Below are 17,278 nucleotides of genomic sequence, written 5' to 3'. Positions count from 1 at the left end.
ACTTCTGCTCTGAGTTAATCTAATCTATCCCCTTTGCCTAATCAACTTTCAGTGTGGACTGATTACATCTCTAAGTATTCCCAGTATTGGGATGAATACTGTGATATTAGAAAGAAGGATCTCGAAGTATCATTAAGTACCCTACTTGTTATCATTTTATTTCATTTTCAGCATTTAAAAACTATCTTTAAATAGTTGTACAAAGGCCTTGCCATTTAGCAAAGCAGCTTTAAGTACCATGCATCTTGCCTCAATGTTATCCCATTCAACATCATTCTCACCCACCACTTTCTAACCGACCCCTTCCATCACCCTTCTCAATTTTGTAGGATATATATTGAATTTTTTGGCTGCTTTCTCCCCCTCTGCTTCTCTTCATTTGCCTACCCCATCCCTTTGACCCCACACCATCCTTTTCAAGTAACCACTTACTCTTAATTACAGATAAAAATGTGATTCTATAATCTGATCATTAGAATACTTTTTTTTACAATAAGAACTGACAGTTTCTGATTTCATTCAGTGTCTTATAAATGAGGATGCTTATTAGTTTGATTCACTGAAACCAATGGGAAAAGGGCTTCCTTGAATAGTAAAATCTTCTGATATGAATAGATAAGCTTTTTGTTTTTAATCAAGTTACAGATATTTCTTTTGCAGTATACATAATATTTAAAGGTGGGGATCAGTCAGATCTAGGATCCTATTCTAATTTCACAAGTAAGAATCTTGAACAAATTAGTGAACTGTAAGGCTCCATTTTCTGATCCGTAAAATGGAATTAACAGAATTGTTGTTTCTGATGTTGATGATAATGAACAGCTATAGGTAATTCTGAATATGGTATTCTGTAGGTGATAATTCTAAAAATATCCACATATAATAAGTATTAAAAGGTTTCAAAGAAGCATAAAACTAGTTTGGAATGTAGTGATCAGTGTGCTGATTGAAGTTTTGTGTACATCTTGAGTGCCCTGGTAAATGCAGATGAGACTCCAGAGATGTTGCTGAAGAGATTTGTTGCAATGCAATACTTCATGTAAAGTAAACCATTCTGGCAATGACACTAGAAAGTGCTTATTACATAGCACCTGAAACAAATATTGAGGTAGAAACACACTTAAGAGTATTTAAACAAATTAGCTTAAAACATGAGTTAGGATTTTGATAAATGAAATCTAACTACTTCCAACAATAAATAGTGATTGTAACCCAGAATGGTAACCATCACAAAAACTCTGGGCTAAAAATGTCATCTTGTCCCAAATCATCATCCTATATAGAAACAAAGAAGGTGAGTAAGCTATTCTAATTGCAGATAGTGATGCTTATCACATTTGATTAGAAACGCATTACGTATTGACATGTGAGTTACAGAACACAGAGCTCTTGCCTAAGAGCTTTGAGCTAAATGTTTGGTTCACTCTAACAACAGCATAGGTAAAATAATAGAACATTGATATCCCTTTTTTTCCTTTTCTTTCTTGCCCCACCCCTTGCTGTGTGCTTGTCATGGGCTTGACTCAGTACCTGGGCACTGTCCCTGAGCTTTTTTTTCTTTAAGACCATCACTCTAGCACTTAAACCAGAGCTCTACTTCCTACTTTCTGGTGGCCAATTGAAGATAAGAGCCTCACAAACTTCCCTGCCTTAGATCCATGAACCTCAGATTTCAGCCTCCTGGGTAGCTAGTATTACACATGTGAGCCACCAGCACCTGACTTGGATTGGTTTCTTTATGTTCCAATTCATTAAATTGTAGCAAATTGTATTAGCAAAGTAGAGGGTGATTTTTATTATTTGTTCACATTGAAGGGAGCAGATTTGCTGCTTTATATGAGAAATACTTAAGCTTCACAAGTTTTAAAAAAATGAGTTATTTATTTCAGTAAACATTTTCTTGTTTCCAGTGAGCAAAATCATATTTACTTCTATGGAAGAGTTTTTTGCTGAACAGAAGAACATATATCTTATAAATACTCCTCAAGACTCCATATTACTTAAAGCATTAGAGTAGGAAGAAACTTCATATTGCTCTACACAGTTGAAAACAATTACAAATACATTGTAATGTTTTCTTTTTAAAAAATGAAGAATCCCAGAAGCTGGACACTGGTGGCTCACACCTGTAACCCTAGCTATACAGGAGGGTGAGATTTAAAGATCATGGATCAAGGCCAGCTCAGGCAGGAAAGTCTGTGAAACTCTTATATCTAATTAACTACTAGAAAACTGAAGTAATACTGTGGCTGTATTACTGTATTACTGAAGTAATACTGGAAGAGAGCTTGTCTTGAGCAACAAGAGCTCAGGGACAGACCAACGCCTTGAAGTCAAGCCCAACAATCAACAACAACAAAAAAGAATCACTGTAGATCACTGTAGTACATATGACATATGAGAGTATTAGAATTCTTTCATCTTTGCTAGTAAGTATTGTACCTGCATCCTTCATAAGAACCCCAGGTATTTCAGTAAGATCTATAGAAATCTTAGGGGCTTGATGTATTGCTGAACTGGTCAACTGACCTCATAGCTGTTCAATACTTGATGTCTCTAGCCTCACTCAAGTGTGAACTGTGCATTTTGCTGTGAGGTTATTGTTTTGAGATGGCCAGAAGCAACAAAATTTTTGTATTTCTAACATGAACCTATTTCTGGAAAGTTTTTATCTGCTACCAATCATAACTTAAAATAGCAACACAGCAAATGACTGCAGGTGCTGTCAGCACCTGCTTTGAACAGAATCATCTTTCATTTGCCTTAGACCTGAATAAAGAGCTGCCAGTCATTCCCAAGCCTCCCTTATTATTACCCTCCCTCTGACATTGGGTGATGCACACCTCAGTGGAGGTACTGTGAGGGAATTAGAATGCCATGTTCTGAAGTAGTAGAGAAATGCAAGAAGCTGCTGACAGCAGATGATTTATTCCATCTGCAAGATGGGCTTGAAAGAATGGCTTCAGTTCTTGATTTTAAAAAATGGCATTTCACAGCTCTATTTTTTGAGTCAAATAAGAGTGTGTTAATGGGTCTTCTTTGAGATTATCACATCAGCCTGAGTGGCAACTATTTTTCTGAAAAGTCGTATTTTCCCCACCTGGAACGGGTTTGAGAAACAGAGCAGTGTCATAGGTGGTGGAAGAAGATACTGGTCAGTTCTCTTAAAGACAAAGTAGGATAGTCGGACCAGCACAACTATGTTTATTGCAGCATTATTTATCATAGCTAAGATATGGAACCAACCCAGATGCCCCTCAGTAGATGAATGGATCAAGAAAATGTGGTATATGTACAATGGACTTCTATGCCTCCATCAGAAAGAATGACATCGCCCCATTTGTTAGGAAATGGAAAGACTTGGAAAAAATTATATTAATTGAAGTAAGCCAGGCCCAAAGAAACATAGGTCCCATGGTTTCCCTTATTTGCAATAACTAGTATATGTCTGAGACAAGCAGAAAAGATCAGATAAGATTATGTTAAGTGAAATGAACCCCAAGATAAGGACAAGAGGGTTTTTTTTCTTTCTTGCTATTGCTTCTAACATATTTATAAGGTATCTCATGATTTTTTTGTTGCTTTGTATGTCCTTCCCCCATGGTATAACCCCTTTTTTCACTGTATTTGATGTTAGTATAATTTGGGGAGCAGAAGGGAAAAAGTTGTTTAAATAGGGATACAGGTGGAACCATTGCAACAATGAGATGTACAAGACGCTATGTTGAAAAATGAACTTTACAATTTAGGCTGGGGGGGCGAGGGAGTGTAATTGTGGAGATGGGCGGGAAGGGATGGTAGGGGAAAAACAAAGGAGGAGACAACAATGCTTGATAAAATATGTACTCATTACCTTGCTCGTGTAACTGTAACCCTTCCTCTATACAGTATTCTCACAATAAAAAAAAACCTTATTTAAAAAAAAAGACATAACTCAAAGAAAAAAAATACAAAGTAGAATTTGGGCAGGTGGGTTAAGAAAAGACATCCAAGACAGCAGCCACAGCAAGAACCACAAGCAAATATCAAGGAGAAGGTGCTTTATAAACTCTTTCTGGATCAACAAAGGGCCAAGTGATTAGATTAATGTTTGAATGAATGAATGTTCAAACAGCATGAGGACAGATCTTAAAAGGCAGATAGTATTTTACTTAGAATAAATAGAACTGAATGTAAGCTATTTTACCATTCACTAGCTTGGTGATAAGTCATGTAACCATTCTGTGCTTTAGTCATTTTTATGTTAATTCTCAAACGCTGGATAGTTCTTTTTGAAAAATAACTTTGAACATATCCAGAGAGCATATCAATCTAGCCTGGCTCATGAGAGGCCCACCCACTGTGATCTTGCCACGCCATGCCACGCATGGCCAGGGCAGCAGCCTAGGACCCCCATAAGAGCGGTTAGAAATGCAGGTTCTTAGGCATTCAAACCTCTGACCTACGGTATCAGAGTCTACATTTTATCCATATGCCCAGTGGTTTGTCTACACTGTAGAAATCCCAACCTTATGGGTGAAGAGGGGATAGAAGAGAAATGGAGAATGAGGGAATGGGCCATTCTGCTCATGACGCACTGTACACATAAATGCATAGGTTACATTGAAACTCCTTCATATAACTATTGAAAACAATATTTAAAAAAAATCCAACCTTTTCTCTACAGTTAAGTCTGCCTGAGTAAGCAGGCATGGGACAGTTAGATGCCTTCTGCTTCTAGGCCTCCCTAAAAGGAAATCTGCTTCCTTCTGCCTGAAGCAGGTCTGGGAGGTACAACTCTGAATCAAATCCCTTGTTCTCTTCACCAGTTTGTTCCTTATTTTAAAGAGCTAAAAGAATTCATTATAATGCTTAACAAGTTTGACAAGAAATGTACCTATTCCTTTGCTTATGTAACTGTAACCTTTATATATCACCTTGACAATTAAAAAAAAAGAAAAAAGAAAAAAAACCCAGGAGAGTCACAATTGTACCTTGTTAAGTCAACAATGATTTAGTAGGCCTATAGTTTAGTGTCAGAAATTAGTCTAGGCTGTCCCATGAAGAGAGTTGATGGTGCTGACACAGATAATAAACACAGAAGCAAATGAGAATTCTGGGAAGTGAGGTACTAGGAAACAGATGAAGCAGAAAGATGTGATTAGGTGTGGAGAGGGTAGCGCTACTCTACTCAGATGAGCCTCCAGCACTGTCTTCAACCTGGGGCAAGCATGCCATATTTGGGAGTTCCTGTAGTGATGGAAGAAGTGATGGGGGGTGCCGGCATCTGCAGGTGACCATGAGCTTCACATAGTGCTGATGCAGAGGGCCCTGTTCTGTGTCAAGATGCCCCAGGCTGCACTAGGGAAGCTTCCTCACAAACACTGGCTGGAATCCGAGCAGGTGTTATCAGCTAATGAACTTTTTCAATAGTAAGAACTGTGATTAGAATGCCACTGATAATAATGAAGTCAACTGCAATTATATTCCTTTTGTGACTTATTATTAATTGTATTCCTTGTTTAACCTCTCTGAGGGTAAGCAATGACCTGCATGACCCTGGGTTTGCTGTGAGAATGGAATGTTGGGCTATAGGATGAGGAAAATAATTGCAGAGCACTAGAGAGAATGCACCAACATTGATGCTCTTTCTTGCCCAGCATTGTGCATAAGAAGTTCTGCTTTGGTCTGGATTTGATTTCTTTGCCAGTGAAAGTTTATTATGATAAACAAAAAATACTCACCCTTCCCCCACAACAGACAGGCTGGTGGAAAACAGTTCTGGTGCCTCAAGGGAAATAAGTCAAACTTATACTAGCTACTTGTCTTCTTTACAGTAATTTATGCATGAAGTGAATATAGATTCCTCTGTACCCTTGGAGCCCTGTACTCAGAACACAGGAGACACCATGGGTGCAGAGCGCAGAACAAAAGCAAGGAAGGGGGGGATTAGAAACAAAGAACCTGCCCTTCTTGTAAGAGATCTCATCTCTTACTCACCATCCACCCCAAGCTAAGCCTGTCCCTGGGTCTGGATAATTTCATGTTCATTGGTATTTATTGGTGCTAGTCCCTGTTCCTTTTTGATATTTCATCTCCACTGTGGTTTTTCAGTGTAATATCCAGTCACAATAATGCCTCTTCTCTACTTGAAATGCTTCTTGCCAGCCTCCTGCAGCATCTGCAGGCTCCTCAGCTTTATCACAGGCCCCTCTCTCCTGTGCTCAAATCTAGAATTCCCTCTGTGTGCTAGGCTTTTCCCTATTCCAGGAATATTCAGATCTTGGATGCTCTTTCCTCACTCAGTTAAATTCTCAATCATCAGGTCTGGTTTACATGGTTATACCCCTGAAGGGAGTTCTTCATCCTCCCTACATCCATGAGCTCCTCTCTTCCCATCCTATTATATTCTCCTTCTCCTTCTTCTCCTCTTCCTCCTTTTCTTCCTTTCTATGGTACTAGAGATTGAGCTTAGTGCCTTGAACTTACTAGAACTTTATACTACCCCTTGAGCTTTTAGTTTGTTTTTGAGATTGTATCTTGCTAAGGTCTAGTCCTACACTCCGATCCTCCAGCCTCTACCTCTTGAGTAGTTTAGATTATAGATATGAAACATCATACTTGGATCTTTTCTTCTGTGGAATAACAATACTACAATTTCACTTGTTTGTTTTCTTATGTATTATATTTCCTTTGTATATGTTATATGCACTCCAAAGGCATGGATTTTGTGGTTTAATTCACCTTATGCATCCTGTAACTCACATATTCCTAAGTATATAAGATACTTAGTGTATATTTTCTGAAGAAAGAATAAAAAGGCAAAAGGAGTGAAGAAAAAAGAAAGAAGGGAGGAAGGAAGGAATTATAGGACAGTACATGTACTCAGGAACACTCTTATTCTGTGGACTGATGAAATGGAAAATGTCCACCATCAGTAATGAACAAGACCTTAATATGATCTTTACTTCAGTGTTTGATTAAGATTCAAAATGGCTTCTGAGATCATCCATAACTAATTCTCCAATCTTGTCATGTTTTCTACTTTTTGGATTTACATTAACAATCAACATTGTAGCACTTAATCTTTTGAAAAATTTTATGTATTTGTCAAATAGGTCTTTGTTGAAAATCTGCTAAGTGTCAAAACATAGTCTAAATAGAGGACCATTAAGAGAACAGGACCTGTAATCACAGTTCATGAGTTCAAATTAGTAATTGTGTATCTAAGCAGCAAGCTATCTGGGACATAAATTTCCCTGAAGGAGATAAAAATGAATGAATGAATGAATGCACCTTATTATTTTGCTGAGAAAATTAAATAACGTGCAAATATTAGCTGTTGAGGATCAAGTTGTAAATAAGTCTGCCCAAGCCCCTGTGTGTCCTTGGGTCTATGGTCTATGAAGAACATAGACTTTAAACATGTCTGTGAACAAAACACCAGTCCTAAGCTCACCCCATGTTTTAAATCATTACAGTGAACTCTGAGAATGCCTAATGGGAACTTGGCCCAGATTTGAGGAAGAGGTGGTCAGAAGTCTCATGTACAACTTGAAAGACAAGAGAAAATATTGCTTAGGCAAAACAGGAGGAAGGGAAATGGGAGAAAATTCCCTGCAATTGGAAGGGTCAGGGCTAATTCCAGGAACTAACACAGTTCCACAATTCTAAGTTAAAAAGAAATCCCTGAGATCAAAATATGCCTTAACATTGAAAATCTTTTAGATTTAGTGAAATGCAGAATTGAAGTAAAACTCTGTTAGAGAGGCTGGAGAATGGGAAGCAAGAGGCGGGGGCGGTACAAGGTTCAATATGCGGGGCAGAATAAGACATGGTAAATGTGTTCATCTTTATTCTAGAAGCAAGTTATTGGTAGTGAGGGATAACATAGAAAGCTTTTTAAATGTCTCCCTCTGCCTTTTATAAAGAGAACAAGTTGGGGGAAGGAAGACAGACAAACTCTGTGACTAAACTCCAAGCAAGAGATCCTGGTAGTTTGGAATTGTCACTAAGCATGTAGGTAGAAAGAAAATGAACTCAATAATATTTAGTGAATAAAATCAACAAGACCTGATGATTAGTGGATATAAGATGGGGAGGAAAGAAGTTTCTGGAAGAGTTAGATTTTTCACATCTAGTTGGCGGAAGAGCATTCTGGAAGAGGTGCTGACTGGGGTGGGAAGAGGGGATGCTTCTTGGTTTTAGACATGGTTAGTGTGATTCTGGGTAAAGCAATCATGTAGACAATTGGACATGTGACACTAAGGCAAAGAATATTCTGGAATGGAAATATTAAAACAAAGGAAGGTAAATTCCTTTGGGATGGAGGAGAATTCCTTGGGAGAGCTTGTAGAATCAAAAGAGATGAATGAGTGTTTATGTTTGAGTTGCAAGAAAATCTAGTATTTGAAGTTCACACTGAGCAAGACACCAAGGAGCATTCAAGAAATCATTGAGAGAGAAGGGCAGATTAGTAGATGAAGGTAATAAAGCAGAAAATAAAAGCATCCCATGGCCTCAAAGGCATGAAGCTGAGCTTAGGCTATAGTACTTGGACATGTCTCCTTGGGGCCCCTTTTGAAAAGTACAGAGCAAAATGAGAGGCCTAGCTGGTGCTGATCACTATGACAAGGGCCCCAAGAGTAGCATTCTATGTGGGATTGCAAAGGAGTTTCCAATAGAATGCTCGTTGTTTATGGCCTTGATATAAAAACTGAGCATTTTGACATTTTACACTCAAATATCTACCACAAAGTCTGTAAAATCTAGTTAAAACTAAAAAGAGAACTTGAGCACTGTATTCAAGCATCACACTGTTGTTATTTTTCAGGGCCAAGGTGGGTGTTGATGAGGCTGGGAATTGAACTCTGGCCTTAAGCTTGTTAGGCAAGTGTTCTACCACTCGAGCTACACTTTTTTTAAAAATAAAAATTATTTTTGACATAGAGTCTTGCTATCTTTCTCTAAGCTAGTGTTAAATGCTCCACCCTCTCTCTCCCAATTGCTGGGATTACAGATGTATACTAACACACCTGCTTGCTTATTACTTCCAAGTATGACATTGCTCAGATTATATTTAATGTATATTACATCACATATTTGTTTTTCTCCATGCAATCATGAAACGTTCTGAGAGAGGTTCTTTGCTGGAGGGATGTTGAAGACAGACACAGTTTACATGGACTGTTGTAAGGTGTTTACCAATTGCAACGAGTCACAAGAGATAGGCCAGAGCTTTCTCACCTAGGCTTTATCTCTCATTCCAAGTAATCATATCTGAGCATGACACTTAGCAAACAGGAATTTCTTTTTTCAGAGCATGCGTCATTAGTAATCACAGTTTGTGCTGGGAACTCTACTCAAGTAGTTCAACCACATCTGTTCATTTCCCCTCAATTCAACCCCAATAGCTTAGAAATCTTCATCTCACATGTTTTTTATGTTATTCTTTAAAAGAGATAACATGCCATTGTACACAGGTTTAATAGCTCCATTCATTTTCTTAAGGACTGAGTTAATCATATAGATTTTCTTACACTTCATTGTCCCATGGATATATAGGGTACGCTTATAGGGGATAGCCTTCTTCCCTTCTGCTGTAGAAAGACAAACTGTAAAAGCCGAATGCCAATGACAGTCAGAGGCACAAGTAATCATGAGGCCATGTGGCTATATTTCAGGTTCTTTAAAAACTGTAAACAAATTTTCTCATCCTGTATGCAGCACACTATAGTATCCAATTAACTGGCATAAACCATCAGGCATTTATGGTTTCCTTAGTAACCTTTCTTAAGTAGTGACATGATATTAGCTACCAGAGTAGCAATGACATCTCAGAGCTTAAAAGTTCCATCTTATTTCAGCTGGACACCAGACAGTGAACAACTTAGAACACAGCTGAGATTGTGCTCTACTCATTAGGACATGATACATTATATAAGTAAGAATGAAGCTGTCCTCAAAATACAGTAAGCCCCTGGCACCCAGATTAATGTGTATTCTTTGTAAACATTTTATAGGGAAGCATCTTGAAAAATGGAGACTGTCTGAAGTAGAACAGTGCAAAGAAACCTGCTCAAGCAAGCGAGAGAATGAAGTAAAATACATCTTTTCTCTCTGCAAGCCCTGGTTGAAAATATGTGTCACTTCTGTACAATGGGAACATACAGTTATTTTTGGTTTTGGTTTTGTTTTGTTTTTACTTTTTTATGTTTTTCCTTTTATTATAGAGATAATGTACAGTTACACAATTCAGGTAATGTGTACATTTCATTTTGAACAGTGTCATATCCCCTCATTCTCTCCAAGATTTTTTCCTCCTGTCTTCCTTCCCCCCAAGTTATATAGTTCATTTCAAACATAGTATCTAATGGGTTTCACTGCTGAATTAGTTCACCCTTTGTTCCACCATTTCTCTGCTTTCCCTCCTCCCCCGATCAGATAAAATTATACAAGATAGGAAATACAGTTTTTAATCTAGATCTTGCTCCTATCATCCAAGGCTTTTTGGATAATACTCCAGATTATTCCAGGATTGTTCCCTGCTCTTCTGGGCGATCATGCACCTACTTTCTGATCATGGTAATAGGCCCAGAGAAGAAAGAAAGAGCACAAATTCTAGATTTTCAGAGTTCTTTTTTTGCCAAGAAATACCAAGAAAGACGCTCTTTATTTTCTGGAACTTATTAACTGCATTGTCAAGAGCTGCCCTTGGGGCTGGACAAAGATGAGAAGAAACCAATGAAATAGATCAACTTGGGATCTTTAACATGCGGAGAGATGTCAATCATAGCTTTCTCTTCTGAGTGCCATGTGTAGTCCAAGCTTTTTATCACTGGACCATCAGCCTGTATTTTGACAGCTCCAACTCTAGGAGGTGGCTCAAGATCCTTACCCTGAGTCTGCATGCAGGAGTATTATTAATAATCATAAGACATTACATATATGTACTTTTTTATATAAATATATATATGCAGATACGCTTTGAACATCTGCCCCAAAGTAGCTAATCATTCATCAGTAATTACTCTTTTGTGTATGTACATTTGTTTTGTAAATAATATTTGTAGCCAGCTTAATTACTTTATCAGTAATAAAGACTAAAACCAGAAAGTAATTAGTAAATGTTGTCTAATAATTAAGAGATGTCATAAAATCCACAAACTGATTTAAAAAGCATGCATTTACTTCTTTCGTAAGAAATTTCACCCTTGTTCTTATAACTTAGCCTTTAACAAAAGAGTTTGTTCTCAGCCATGGTCCAGGCCCTCCTCTTCCTAGCTGCAAAAGCTCTTTATGTCTGGGCATCTTCCTCTCCATGAATAGTCGGGGCAGCCAGCTGCCTGGGAATTGTCCAATTGTGCTGGGTGGTAGAGCAAATCTAGTTTCTGTGGTCAGCATTGGTATAGCATCACTGCAGCCAATTTAATTTGAGATATCTCACGAGTAAGACAACAAATGTTCCTTCGTGTTTGAAGAGCCTACTTTGAATGGCAGAGAGGAAGAAAGAGGTTGAGTACTGTTGAAACAGATCATTTAAAACTAAATGATCAACATATATGGTATATAACATGTGAGCACCGTTATATATTACAGACTGTGATAGACAATTTGCTCCAGGAAAGTTAGAATGAACTTGTGACTTTAAATGAGCATCATTATTCCACAATACTGTGAATTTCCGGAAATTATGTAATCACTTAATCACAATCAAAAAAAAAAAAAAAGAACCTCAGGGAAGGGAGGGAGGGAGGGGATGGTAGGGGGAAAACAATGGAGGGGGTAACAATGTTCAAGAGGAAGTGTACTCATTACCTCACTCATGTAACTGTAACCCTCTGTATAGTATCTTTACAATAAAAATATTAAAAAAACCAAAAAAACAAAAAACTAAATGATCAAGAGATCTTGTTGTGGATACTTCAGGGGCGACAGGGAGACAGGAAGTGCGAAAGATGAAGTGAATGACTGGAGTACTCTGTAAACATGTATAGAGATGTAACAATGAACTCTACTCCTATATAACTCATGTAAGCTAATTTTTAAAAGTTCTATTGAGATTTTTTCCTCTTATTTGCAACAACATAATCATAATGGATGCAAAACCTCTTTATTGTTATTTGTTGGACAATTTTAGCAAATTTGGCTGCATACTCTTCATACACACTTAAATAGTGAATTAGATAGGAGGAAATGGGATGTTCCATAAATGTGTTTTATGAGCAGCCAATGCCCTAAGAGCAAAGAAATAGCTCCTAAGAAATAAAATAAAAAGGGAAATGAGAAGTTAAAAATGCCAGACTCAAGCCGGGCTCGGTTGGCTCACACCTGTAATCCTAGCTACTCAGGCGGCTGAGATCTGAGGATCGAGGTTCAAATCCAGCCCCTGCAGGAAAGTCCGTGAGACTCTTATCTCCAATAAACCACTAGAAAACCGTAAGTGGCACTGTGGCACAAGCGGCAGAGCGCTTGCCTTGAGCTGAAGAGCTCAGGGACAGCACCCAAGACCAGAGCTCAAGCCCCACAACCGACAAAAAAGAAAAAAGCCAGACTCTAGGTCATTTAATACTAAAGCAAAGAATGCCACACCTCTGAAGATCATCACTGGATTAAAAACAAGAATGATACAAAAAATGTTCTAGTCAGAAAAATTCTTATCTAAACTACTAATTTTTTAAATAAGTAAGCCTTGAGCTACACTTACTGGAGGAAGAAGCTCAGAGTTTGTTAGAACCATTTATTCACTAAAAAGAGTTTCAGGCATCTTAGATTTTACCCTGCACAGATACTAAAAAGCACTGTTCAAAAGAACCTCTTGGAACTCAGTGTCCATATGTGTTCAGAAGCCACATTAGATCTCAAGGAGAGTCTATTAAAGCACATTTTACTCCAAATAAACTTGAAGTCTGTAGTAGAATGATAGGAAGTATGTACCAAATTCTCTTCCAAGGGCATCTGGCTCAGAACAATGGACACTTCTAACATGGCCATGCAGCAGGAACACATTGTCCCCAGCTGCCTTCTGTCTCTGGATGGTACAAATGGGAGCACTTGACAATCTGTACTGGAGAAAAGAACTGTCAAGTAGGAAACTAGGAGAGATAATCCTCAAAGATTTCCAAATTCTGTTTTCAATGTTCCCTTGCCTCTATGAGTTCTGAGACATCCAAAGCCATTATGAATGGTGGCTACTCTCTTCTTTGATCAGTGAGGTACCTGACAGTAGACAGAGCGGAGGTGGTTCTTGCTTGCAGATATCAACACCCTTCCTGTTCCTGCCTGAAAATCCCAGACAAGGGTTCAAGGATGCTGTCACAAAAGGCAGCAGGAATGAGAAGGCCATGTTGGTTGCTTTGTTGGGGCAACTGAGGCATGTATGTAATTGCTATGTTCTCTCTCTTGCTTGCCTTGGATTTCTTTTTTTTTTTTTGGGGGGGTCCAGTCATGGGGCCTAAACTCTGGGCCTGGGCGCTGTCCCTCAGCTCTTCAGCTTAAGGCTAGCGCTCTACCACTTGAGCCACAGTGCCACTTCCGGCTTTTTTCTTTTTGCTTATGTGGTGCTGAGGAATCAAACCCAGGGCCTCAGGCATGCAAGGCAAGTGCTCTACCACTGAGCCACCTTCCCAGCCCCTGCCTTGGATTTCTTACTCTCAAAAAAAAAGGAATGAACTTGTGCTCCAGACCCTGGGTATCCAGTGAGTCCTCCATGGCATCTTCCTAGCTGACATCGGCGATGCTTCTACAGGATGCCAAGGCAGGTTTTTCTTCTTCATACTGTGTCTTTTGTCCTGGCCCAACTGCAATCATTTACTGGCATGACTTCTCTCCTTGACTAGGATGTGAGAGAGTGTAAGTAGAACCCACCAGACCCATGCTAAAGACTGAGGAAATGAGTGCTTTCCTTGTATTTGATACTCCTGAATAAATGCATCAAGGATGAGTTTTGGAGAGACTTGTTTTGATTTGACATTAACATGTGCACAGATTTCGCATGCACAGATAGGTTTCTGCTACATGTCTACTACACATTGAGCACTGAGTTGGATTCCTACCAAGGATAAGGTGAAAGCTGCACAATGGGTTTTTTTCCTCCAGAACTCACAATCTACTAGTAGAAACTACTAACTTCTATGAACCTCAGGTTCACAGGAATTTGAAATCAGGAGATTTCTAGTCGTTCAAAAGAGATGTACTGCTGTGACTAGTGATCTGGAGGGAAAGTGGCAACTTCCTATGTTATGCTACTTGACTTTGGAGTTTCAAACATGTGATGATATGATGGTATTATTCAAGGGTTTCTAGAAATTCATAGAGACAAGACTCATGAAGTATCCCCATTCCCACTATAGAGGACATGGGGAGAAAGGACAGAGGCATGAGGAAGAGCAGTGAGAATAGGTCTTATACAGGACCTGAACAGAGAGCCCGGAGTAGGCTTGACCAGCTCTGAATTTCAGAACAGTCATTTACCTGCTGCTGCTGTGGGATCATACCCACTGGCCAGTCAATTTCTCTGAGTCCAGTTTCCTTATTAGTGAAGTGAAGATAGCAATAGCATCTTTATCATACAACTACAGTGAAGATTAAAGTGCAGATAAAAGACTCAGAACACTGAGTTGCTTTATTCTGTCTACTTGGTTAAGACTAAGTTAGGACAAGAAATGGACAATCTCACCTGAGCCAGTCAGTAAGGCAAGGTCAGTTCTTCTTTGGAAAGACAAAAACCAACTTCTCAAACATCATGAACATGATTTCCAGAGATCACTGACTGCTACCCTGAGGACTCAATGACTTGTTATAGACCTTTCCCATCCCAACAAAAGCCTTCTCCCCATTAGACATTAGAGAATCATGTTCACAGCTAGACAGATGTATGGAAGCCTTTATCCTAGGTACAAACATCCAGTTACCTCCAGGACACTTTGATAGACACTCATCCTTCTCCACAGCCAAACCTTCTGGAATGGAGCAAATTCTCCACTGCTTTGTGTCAACTATGGCCCTTACCTTCCTATTTGATCTTCCAAAGACTTTTAGTATCTGGCCCCTAATAACCCTGTAAATCTCATTTTCATTTTTTTAAATATGAAAGATAAAAATCTTTCTTTTTTCTTTTTAATTTAATTTTATTATCAAGGTGATGTACAGAGGTGTAACAATTACATAATAAGATAGTGGGTACAGATTTAGTTAGTGCAGATTTAGTTATACTTTTTTCTTGACTAGTCTCACTATCTCATAAGAAAACCAAAGTGACCATGGTATGTCTTAATATCAAGATTAAATTCAAGTAATGTCTTAATATCAAGATTAAATTAAAAGTAAAGCCTAATAATAATGAACATTTCTCAAGGGCCTTGGAGAGAGAGATTCTCACACATTGCTGATAAAACTCAGTGTCCACTATCTAACAGTATCACTCAGTCTCATGCATTTAGGCATTGCGGACTAAAATTTAAAATGTACACACCCTGTCTCCCAGCAAGTGCAGGGCCCCAAAGTCCACCCAAAGGAACCAGCCTAGAGGAAGGCCTGCCTGTGGATATTTATCAAGCCTTGTTTGAAATAGAGAAAAAGCTTGAAACAACCTAAAAGCTCAGCAATGAAGAAATGACTACACTGATATATCCATATTCTGGAGTCATTAAAAAACACAAGCTATGTGCAGTTGTGCTGACTTTGAAAGATGTCACATCACAGTCTGATGGACTGAATTATGTCTTCATCCCCTGCTAAACTCATATGTCCTTAAGAGTGGATATATTTGGAGATAAAGTCTTTATAGAGGTAATTGTGGTAAAACGGGATCAATAGAATGGGCTCCATTCCAATACGATTGATGTATTTAAAAGAAATCAGCACAGACACACATAAGAAAAACCAGGGGAAGACAGAAGGGAAAGATGGCTATCCACAAGCTAAGAAGAGATGCTTCAAAGAAACCAATACCACCAAACCCTTGATCTTAATGCTAGTAGCTTCCAGAACTACAAGGACATTTATGTCTGTTGGTCACATCAGCTAATATATGGTAGTTTATTATAGTAATCTTAGCCAACAAATCCACACTCTTAGATGTTTTCTAGTGGTGAGCACAGATGCATATGATGAATGGAAAAGAGAATAGAAGAGCCCACTTTAGGCTGATGACAATGGTCACCTATTGGGAAAATTGGGATTAAGATTAGAGATAGTGACAAAAGGGGTTTTTAGCCTTAAAAATAAGGTTTTATATATATATATATTTTTTTTTTGTCAGTCATGGGGTCTGAACTCTAGTCCTGGCGCTGTCCCTCAGCTCTTCAGTTCAAGGCTAGCACTCTACCATTTGAGCCACAGTGCCACTTCCGGCTTTTTTCTTCTGCTGCTTATGTGGTGCTAAAGAATCGAAGCCAGGGCCTCATGCATGCAAGGCAAGCACTCTACCATTGGACCACCTTCCCAGCCCCAGGTTTTAGACTTTTTTAAAACAGTTCTCACACTATCTGCATGCCAATTTTTTTTTAATGCCTGATTTGGGATAGGGGAGTAGCTCAGTGTTAGAATATGTTTCTAGCATGCATAAGGCCCTGTTCCATTCCCAACACTGCAACTAATAGTAATCATAATTGTAATAGTAATAGTAACAACAACAGCATTCTTCTTCCATGACACTTTCTTAAAAACAGTAGCACTTGGATCCAACGCTCTCTGATGCTCTACTGCCAATCTATGTATGCCCTGCGCCCATTTTTTTTAATGTCACTACTAGAGCTTCATCTCAGATCCTGGGCACTCAAGACCTTAGCTTTTGTGATCAAAGCTTGTACTCTACACTTGGGCCACAACTTCATTTCTAGCATTTCTAGCATTTTGGTGGTTAATTGGAGTCACATGCTTTCCTACCCAGCCTGGCTTTGAACCTTGATCCTCAAATCTCAGCCTCCTCAGTAACGAGGAGTGTGCCAGCAGTGCCTGGACCTTCCCCCATTCTTGCAAACTTGTTGATCGCATCATACCATCTCATCACTGTAGGCCTCTATGTCTTTCTGTATGTCCCCTCTGTTTAGTATAGTGATGCCCTTTCTTTTACCAGGTTGCTGATATTCCTCAGTCAGAGTCTAGCTTGAATGCAAATAATTTTATCAAGATGTTCCCCAAAAGTCTCACTTGACAGATTTTCCAGAGGCATGCCTCTTTGTTCTTTCCAAGTCTTATTCATATTGATGCTCTTGGTGCCTAATCAGTGCTGCAGCCAAGCAAATGCTGTTTTGGCTCCAAAGGATTGAGTGACAGGCACATTCTCTAGCAGGTTGCC

The 17,278-nt window shown here is 38.9% G+C and overlaps 1 protein-coding gene across 3 annotated transcripts in view; it reads right to left on the bottom strand.

The window, feature by feature from the left end:
* Clvs1 (clavesin 1) overlaps positions 1-17,278 on the bottom strand; it is a 169,471-nt gene that overhangs the window by 7,309 nt on the left and 144,884 nt on the right. The gene's annotated exons all lie outside the window — the stretch shown is intronic.

Source organism: Dipodomys merriami, unplaced genomic scaffold (assembly GCF_024711535.1).
Source record: "Dipodomys merriami isolate MVZ:Mamm:240054 unplaced genomic scaffold, mDipMer1.0.p SCAF_4, whole genome shotgun sequence".
Lineage (NCBI taxonomy): Eukaryota > Metazoa > Chordata > Mammalia > Rodentia > Heteromyidae > Dipodomys > Dipodomys merriami.
This window is presented reverse-complemented; position numbering and strand designations above follow the sequence as displayed.